The following is an 8,526-nucleotide window of genomic DNA, read 5'->3' as shown; positions in this document are numbered from 1 at the left end:
GAGCAGAGAGCTGGCTGCTGTGCTCTGTCCCCGCCCCTGCGTGGACCCTCTGTGAGCCGTGGGCAGCCCTCCTGCAGTGCAGGAGTTGAGGGAGGGGTTCAAAGCCGCTGAGGGTCTGAGCTCCCTGGTGGTCTCTGTGACCCTGGTGGCTCCTGCTGCTGCCGGCCCCTCCACCCACTCAGAGCAGGTGCCGGCTCTCGAGCTCCATGCAGGGGGCGCTTCTCAAGGACTAAGCCTTCTCCATCTCCCTGGTGTGCAGGAATCTTAGCTGCATCGACGTGGAGGTGGGGGAGAGGTGAGGTCTAGGTCAGCGGGCTCTGCGTGTTCTGGGGGTGGTGGCGGAACTGTGAGGCAGGTCTCAGTGCCTGAGTCTGGGCAACAGCTGGGTTTCAGTAGCAGGGCAAGGGGGGTCCAGGTGCAGTATTCAGAAAAGGCCCTCAGAGCTGGTGCTGGGGAATCAGGCACAGGCCCCCAGGGGCAGGGGACGGTGCAGAGCATGCAGACCACGACAATATAGGGAGAAGCTCTGGGAGCACAGCTGGGGAGGCTGCCATTGCCTGGGGATGAAGGCAGGTCTGGTTTACTACATGAACATGGTAGGTGAAGCCAGGAAGGACATTTGAGTGGAGGGTCTGCATGTGCAGAGGTCCTGGGGCACACCAGAGGGTGGTATGAACAGGGATCAGGGTCTAGTCCAATCTCAATCCAGAAATTGTGCATGGCAGAGATGGGGTGAGGGAGACGGGCTGGGGATCCCGGGCTGGCCTCTGAGGGCCACAGCGGGCTCCCTTGTGGCTGGGGTGTGGTGTTGGTGCTAGCAGACACTCCTGAGGGTTACTGGAAGCCCTCTTGATTTTCAGGTCGTCCAATCACGGCTCACTTGTGGGAAGCAGACACAGCTGCCCATGGGAGGACCCCCTGGTGGTGCTCCCTCCTCTTGGGTGTGCAGCTGCCCCTCCTGGCACCCTGAAGTCACCCCCTGAACCCCAGAGCCCAGGCACAGATGCTGAACCTGCACGGCCAAGTTCATGGGAGCCCTTTAAAAGGAGGGTATGGAAGGGGTCACTCCTCCAGGGCACCACAGGGGGCAGTGGGTGGGCCTTCCAGGGAACTAGAGAAAACATTCTGCTGCCCCTGCCTTGGCGAGCTCCTGCCTGCACCACACCCTCGGCATGGAGCGTCGTTGAGAGCACATAAGGTATGTGTCCACAATGAAGAGGAATGATATAACACAAAGCCACACATACCCAGAAAAAGAAATCAAGTTGCTAGTTCCTTGGAATCTGTGTGCCTCTCCCCAGCACCCCGTTCCTTCCCCCCGAGGCAGTCCTTTTCTGGCTGGTGTCTTCGTGGTCTCACCTGTTTCACATGGTCTCACCTATGCTGTGTAGGGCCATAGGAGCCTGCCCTCCCTTCTGCTCTCCTCCCAGGGCCATGCTGCCCACAGCACCTGGGCCTCCTGCTCCAGGCTCTGCCACCTTGGGCGCCCTCGGGGCGGGGAGCAATGGATGATAAAACCAGGAATAGGGTCATTGACATGGAGCAGGTGAGCACGGCAGAGGCAGATGGGGTGTGGGGATTCTCCAGCCAAGGTGGCTGGGCCCTTCTGAGAAGGTCAGACTTACACTAAAGCTCAGGTGCGAAGGTCTGACAGCTGTTCTCTAAGTGGGCTCCACGGACCCGCAGCGTCAGCGGTGCTGGGGGGCTTGTTAGCAATGCAGATTCTCACCCACTGGTATCCCCGGACCACACACTGTGGATGGGCCAAACCCCTGGGGTCTTTGCAGCTCAACTCTGGGAACCACTGGTCCAGGGCACAGGTTCTCAGTCTGGCTGCATGTTAGAGTGACCGGGGAACTTGTAAAACTCCAGACTGTGTCCTGCCCCTGACCAATGGAGTCACAGTCTTGGAGGGTGGTACCCAGGAGTGAGCAGGTGACTTCACTGGGCGTCCAGGTACCGTCTGACCGGTGCCCATTTCGTGGGAATGAGGCGGAGCCCAGAAGCTGGTGTTTTTTGAGCTCCCAGGGCTTCTGAAGTTTGAGAACCACTGCTCTCTAGACCTGTGCTCCTCACCCCTGACTGAACTCCCCACAAAGAGGGGTCTTTTCCCACGTGGGAGAGCACTTGAAAGCTTTCACTGTCTGGTGGGTGGGATGGTGAGATCTGCTCTTTTAGGAGACCACCCTGGCTGTCGGGGGATGATGCGGAATGGGAAGTGGGGGCAGGCTGGGCTTGTGGGACTCTCAGGGACGTCTGGGTGAGACCCCGGTGCACCAGTGGGGACACACGGAAGAGAGGATTGGTGATGATGGAGGAAACCGGAGGAGAGAGGCATGGAGGGTGTCTCCAGGCCTTTGGCGTCTTCTGAGATGTGGTGGACCAGCAGGGGTGTGAGGTCAGGGACTCTGGGCCTGGAGATGGACATTTAAAGCAGTGGGCGACAGAGCTCACCTGGGGACGGGAGGCAGTGGGCGGGGGGAGGCTCGGCCAGCGGGGCAGGAGGGGCTGAAGCCCATTCCTCCAGCGGGGCCATGGGGGCTGAATGCAGGGGTTCAGGTTTTCGGGGAAGATGGCCGCACGCTTTCTGAGAGGTTGTTTCTCCCTGGAGCCCTGCAGGCGGCTGTCATTTTGCACTGAATGCTTGGCTGCAGGGCTGGAGGTGGCCCCCATGGGGCCTTTGCTTTTTTTGCACAGCGTACCACCAATCTCCTCTCAGATCCACTTTTCTCCAGTGAAAAGATGGGAGACCCACTGCGGGCTCCCAGGGGCTGGCAACCTCTGGTCTGGGGCCTGTGGACAGGCAAGAGCACGGCCACCCCTGTGCCAGGACTTGCAGAGTTACAGGAACCTCCGTGCTGTAGGAGCTGAGGTGAAGGCAGATGAGGATGCGGGACCCGGAGATGCAGCAGGGAGGTAGCTACTAGCAATGTCGCTGCTGGATCAGTCCCGAGGACCCCTCTGGGCGCCACTTCCAACACTGTTACAATAAAAATGACGAGGGAGGCCGAGAAAGATCCCCACCTTGGGCCATCGGTATTTTGGACACTTATCTGTATCTTTAAAATGAACGTGGGTCCTCAGGATCATGAGGGCTGTTTAGAGTGGCATGCTTGATTGCCCGTCCCGGGATTAATTAAAACTATCTGCAACCGGGTGGTTCTGTACCACTTCTGGAACCATAAAAAAAGTGCTCAGGGCTTTGGCTTGGAACCTCCAAGACTCATTTATGTGTTCATAAGGGTCTTAAGAATTTTATAGCATTGAGTTTTATAGGTTGAGCCCTTTCAGAAACCATTTTCCCCAGAGCAGAACTTGGTTTAGGGATCACATTCCAGTATGTCCCCTTGTCAATGCAGACAAAAATGCGGATGTATTACTTCTAACTAAGTGGAAATATCTATTTATATTTTCTATTTTAAAAACAATACACATTAATTGTAGAAAATTATGAAAATCCAGAAAAATATGAAGCAGAAAATAAAAATTGTAATCCCACCGCAGAGGTGAACACTGTATATATAAACATACTCTCCATACTCTCTCTTCTCTATCTATCCCATTCATCTATCAATCCCAGCGATGCTATATCTGAGCATCCACACCCACCCGTCCCGGTCCCCCTCCCTCACCCACGCGTCACGATCCCCCTCCCTCACCCACGCGCCACGGTCCCCCTCCCTCACCCACGCGTCACGGTCCCCCTCCCTCACCCACGTGTCACGGTCCCCCTCCCTCACCCACCCGTCACGGTCCCCCTCCCTCATCCACCTGTCACGGTCCCCCTCTCTCACCCACCCGTCCAGCTGCAAGGTGCCCTAGGACATACTCATCCACAGCCCCACTGACAGGTTTGCTCTTCTATTTTTGTTGATTTCAAAACAATCTATCAAAAGCTCAATCCAAGATAACCAATAATAGTACAGGCTGAAAATCAGCAATCGTCTGGAGCTGGTGATGGGTTTTCTGCTGCCTTTGCATGGGGTGGTGGGTGACCATGTTCCCCAAAATGCATATGTTGAAACCCTACCTCCAGGACCTCGTAATGTGACCCTATTTGGAGGTGGGGTCTTTTTTTTTTTTTTTAAATAAATTCATTTATTTTTGGCTGCGTTGGGTCTTCGTTGCTGCGCGCGGGCTTTCTCTAGTTGCGGCGAGCGGGGGCTGCTCTTCGTTGTGGTGCGTGGGCTCCTTCTCATTGCGGTGACTTCTCTTGTTACGGAGCACCGGCTCTAGGCGCGCATGCAGGCTCAGTAGTTGTGGCGCGTGGGCTTCAGTAGTTGTGACGCACGGGCTTAGTTGCTCCGCGGCATGTGGGATCTTCCCGGACCAGGGCTCGAACCCGTGTCCCCTGCATTGACAGGCGGATTCTCAACCACTGCGCCACCAGGGAAGCCCTGGAGGTAGGGTCTTTAAAGAGGTGACTAAGTTAAAATGAGGCCATATGGCTGGGCCCTAATCCAATCTGACTGGTGTCCTTTTAAGAAGAACAGATCAGGACACAGACACACACAGAGGGAAGACCATGTGAGGATACGGGGAGAAGACGGCTGTCTACGTGCCAAGGAGAGAGGCCTTGGGGGAAACCAACTCTGCAGATACCTTGATCTTAGACTTCTGGCCTCCAGCGCTGTTCGGGAATAAGCTTCTGTTGTTTGAGCTGCCCTGTATGTGGCACTTCCTTTTGGCAGCCCAGCAGACTAAGGGAGTGGGGTTGGTTTAGGGCAGAGCAGGCCCCACCTCTCCTCTAACTTGCAGAGTCCCTGGAGACAAGCTGCTGCCTGTCTGGTTTTCCTTCTTTGACAACACAATGGGACAGATGTGCTCTAAGGCAGAACCACCTCTCTTCTCTTCAGAGAAGTGGGGTCCTGTACTCTGGTGATCCTGAGACCCCATCAGCAGAGGGTCCCTGCCCCTCTGTTGCCTGTAACTTCATGGAAGATGTAAAGAATTATGCGTGTGCTAGAGGCAAAGGAGTGGCAGAAGCTTCAGAGAGGAAGGTACTCAATAATTTTTTTTTGAAAGGAAGAGTAAATGAGTAAAGCACCAAGTATAACTGCAGACCAAAGCGGACAGAGGTGACTTCTTTCTGGGACCCAATCACCGGCAACAGAGATGAAGAACCAGGTCAGAAAGGGCTCAAGTCTCCCTGACCCCAGGTGCCCATCAATCAGGACACGTCCCATCCTAGGCCCCCATCACTCAAGACAGCACCCCCTGATCCCAGCCCCCCATCATTCAGGACAGCTCCCCCACCCAATCTCCATCACTCAGGACAGCTTCACCTGCAAGCAGAATGACCTCAGAAAGGGGTCCAGGAACTGGGACAAAGATGAAAACATTTTGGGAGATTCTGAACTCTTTATTTCTCCTTTTCTCTCTATTCCTTGCTTGTTTCGTAACAGTGAATTCTTCAGTTCACAGGACGTGTTTGGGGGACACCAGGAATGGGGGTTGGGGAGATGGTTTTCTGTTCCCATGAGAGGGAGAAAGTGGGTGACCCAGGAGACAGGGAGACAGAGGGAGAGGGTGGTGGCAGTGGGAAGGCAGGGATCTTGGTGGCTCCTTTAGCCAGAAATTAAAGTGTTTCTCAATAACAAAGCCACCAGAGGAGGAACATGGGACCTGGGCTTCCAGGAACAAACAATAGCACATCCTTCCTGAATGTTCACTGCATTCTGGGAACTGTGCATAAGTGCCCTGTTTCCTGTGATTCCCCCCATGACCCTTGGGGCAGATTCTATTTTTATTGCTATTTTGCAGATGAGGAAACTGAGCCCTCAGCGTGGCTAGGTAATGCTTCCAAGGCCACGCAGCTGGTTAGTGGTGAGAAAAGGTTAAACGCTGGTTTTATCTGATCGCACATACTTTTAACCACCCCCGTATTGACTTGGGCATGAGAGAATTGCCAGTGTCTCCGGACAGAGAAACACAGAGCTCACCCTCCCCTCTGCTGGGCTTTGGCGCTTTCTGGCTTTGCCTTCCCTACCCAGCTGGACCCCAGGGAGTGCAGTGATGTGCTCGGCTGTCTGTAACTGTGGGGTGTCCTGGAGTTGCCCGAGGCTCCTTGGAGCATGGGCTCATCCACTTCCTCTAACCTGGTCCTAGGTGATCAAAGCAGAGACTCAGGGGATGGTCCTGTCCAGAGTCCCCCCGCCCCGCCTCCCCTTACCAGCTAGGGGAGCGGAGGCACAGAGAGAACAGACCTGTCCATGACCGCATGGGGACAGCAGAGGGGTCTAGCCCGTCCCCAACCCCCCCACTCCCTGCTCAGTCATTTCCCACCTCTCTGTGCCTGATGCTTATCTTTATTCACAGTAGTTCCCCTGCTTCCATCTTAAGGGGCCACGGTTTAGGTTCTTGGGTGTCAGTCTGTCTGCAGGTGTATCTGTGTAAGGAGGGCCAGAGCTCTCTGCTAGCGGCACCATCGTGTCCCAGGGATGGCTACAGGGCCAGCTTGGCCAGCTGTCAGGGACAGGGCTCCCTGACTTACCAGCAAACTTGTACAGACTGTGTCTCCTCGTCCATCAATTTGTGGCCAAGAAATGCAATATTTATAGAGTTGCTGGAAGACTCTGAGAACATCTGTGCCTTAGATATCCTAAAACCCACCCTGATTATGGCAGAGCAGCAAGACTGCAAGCAATTGGCTGACTGGGGCTTTGAGGTGAAGACATTGGCTTCTTTTTTTAAAAATTGAAGTATAGTTGCTGAACAGTATTATATAGGTTACAGGTGTACAATAGAGTGATTCACAATTTTTAAAGGTTTTACTCCATTTATATAGTTATTATAAAACATTGGCTATCTTCCCCATGTTGAACAATATATCCTTGTAGCTTCTTTTATACCTAATAGTTCGTACCTCTTACTCCCCTACCCCAATATTGTCCCCCCTCCCCACTGGTAGCCACTAGTTTGTTCTCTGTATCTGTGAGTCTGCTTCTTTTTTGTTATATTCACTAGTTTGTTGTATGTTTTAGATTCCATACTGGCTTCTTTTTAGAGACTTTTGAGAAAAGGGCCTTAGTTTGCTCATTACCATGCTGGGATGAAGATACTAATTTCGACGGTCATTGGCTCACTCCATGACCTTCAGAAGAAACTCCCTTTTGGTCTGGCTCCAAGAACAGTTGCATTTCTCTTAAGTGACTGGTTGGCTTTTTTCCTTTGTATGCTGTAAACTGTGTAGCGGATAATGTTTTCTTTTTCTTATTGGTTACTAGGAAATTTAGAGCCACTTTTGGGGCCCGTCTCTGGCAGGTATGCAGAATCTCATGGAACACATGCTGGATATTAACCCCACTCCCTGTTCTGTTTTATGTTTAGACTTATTTATCTTTGACTTTTGTTTTTTAGGTTTTGTATGTATTCTGTAGACCTCTGTAAGCACTTTTTGCAGCAAAGAGGAATATACTTAAATTAATGAATAAATATGCAAATAAATAAGGTTGGAAATGACAAATTTGCTTTTAAACAGGTTTCTTCAATCTCAGGTGTGTGTAATTCAGAAACCCGAAAAAACCTTCAAAGGATGTGCTTACACACAGAGAGATTAAATAATCAGTTTCTAGATTATTAACCTCCATAGAGCTCTTTCCTAAAACTGTCCTGCCTGGGAAGTTTGGTTAAGGAACAATCGGTTGCTTTATTTCCTTTTTACAAACAGCATTCTCCCACTTGACTCACACCTCTTATCTATCCCACTTATTACTAGGGGCATGACAGGGTGAGCGTGTGCAGGGGGGAAGTCTCTAGGATGCTAGAGGGTCCACTTCAAATCTTGTGTTGGGTTGGGAAGGTGAGTGGGCTAATGGCTGGGATGCATGTTCTTTTGTGTGTTGGTAATTTTAAGTTTTTGCTTTCAACTCAAGAGAAAGAGGAACCCAGGAAGGGCTAATGGGTGAAGGATTCCCTAAGTTCTTGTGTATTTGAAATATGTTTCCTATAGACTTGATACCTGAAGGACAGCTTGGCTGTATTTAAATCCTCCTTCACACTTCTGTTCCTTGGATGTTTGAAAAATGCCACTCCATTGTTGCCTTGCTTTGTTCGTGTGTTTTGAAAGGTCTGAGGTTAATCTAATTCTTTTGCCTTTTATTTTTTTCTTTATGCCCAGAGGCCTTGAGGATTTTACCTTCATCTTTGATATGTAATAGTTTTACTAAAATACGTCTTGAAGTTGGACATTCTGGGTTAATTTTCTCAGGTTCCCGGTGAGCCCTTTACGATGCACAGATTCAAGTCTTTTCCTGTTTCTGGAACGTTTTCTTGGATTATACTTTTGAATAATAATTCTATTCCACTTTTTGTTTTTCTTCCTCAGGGATTCCAGTAATACAAATATTATTTCTTCCATTTCTACTCCTTTCTCTCTGACTTGCTTTACTTCTTTCTTTTGTGTCATTTTTATTCTCCTGGTTGTTTTGCTGTTTTCTTTGATTAAATTTCTTTGTAATAAATTTGCATTTAGCAAAACTCCAATAAGGAAGTTGAGAGAACCCCACTCTTTACTATTCAAACCAC

This window comes from Eubalaena glacialis, chromosome 8, assembly GCF_028564815.1.
Source record: "Eubalaena glacialis isolate mEubGla1 chromosome 8, mEubGla1.1.hap2.+ XY, whole genome shotgun sequence".
NCBI classification, from domain to species: domain Eukaryota; kingdom Metazoa; phylum Chordata; class Mammalia; order Artiodactyla; family Balaenidae; genus Eubalaena; species Eubalaena glacialis.
This window is presented reverse-complemented; position numbering follows the sequence as displayed.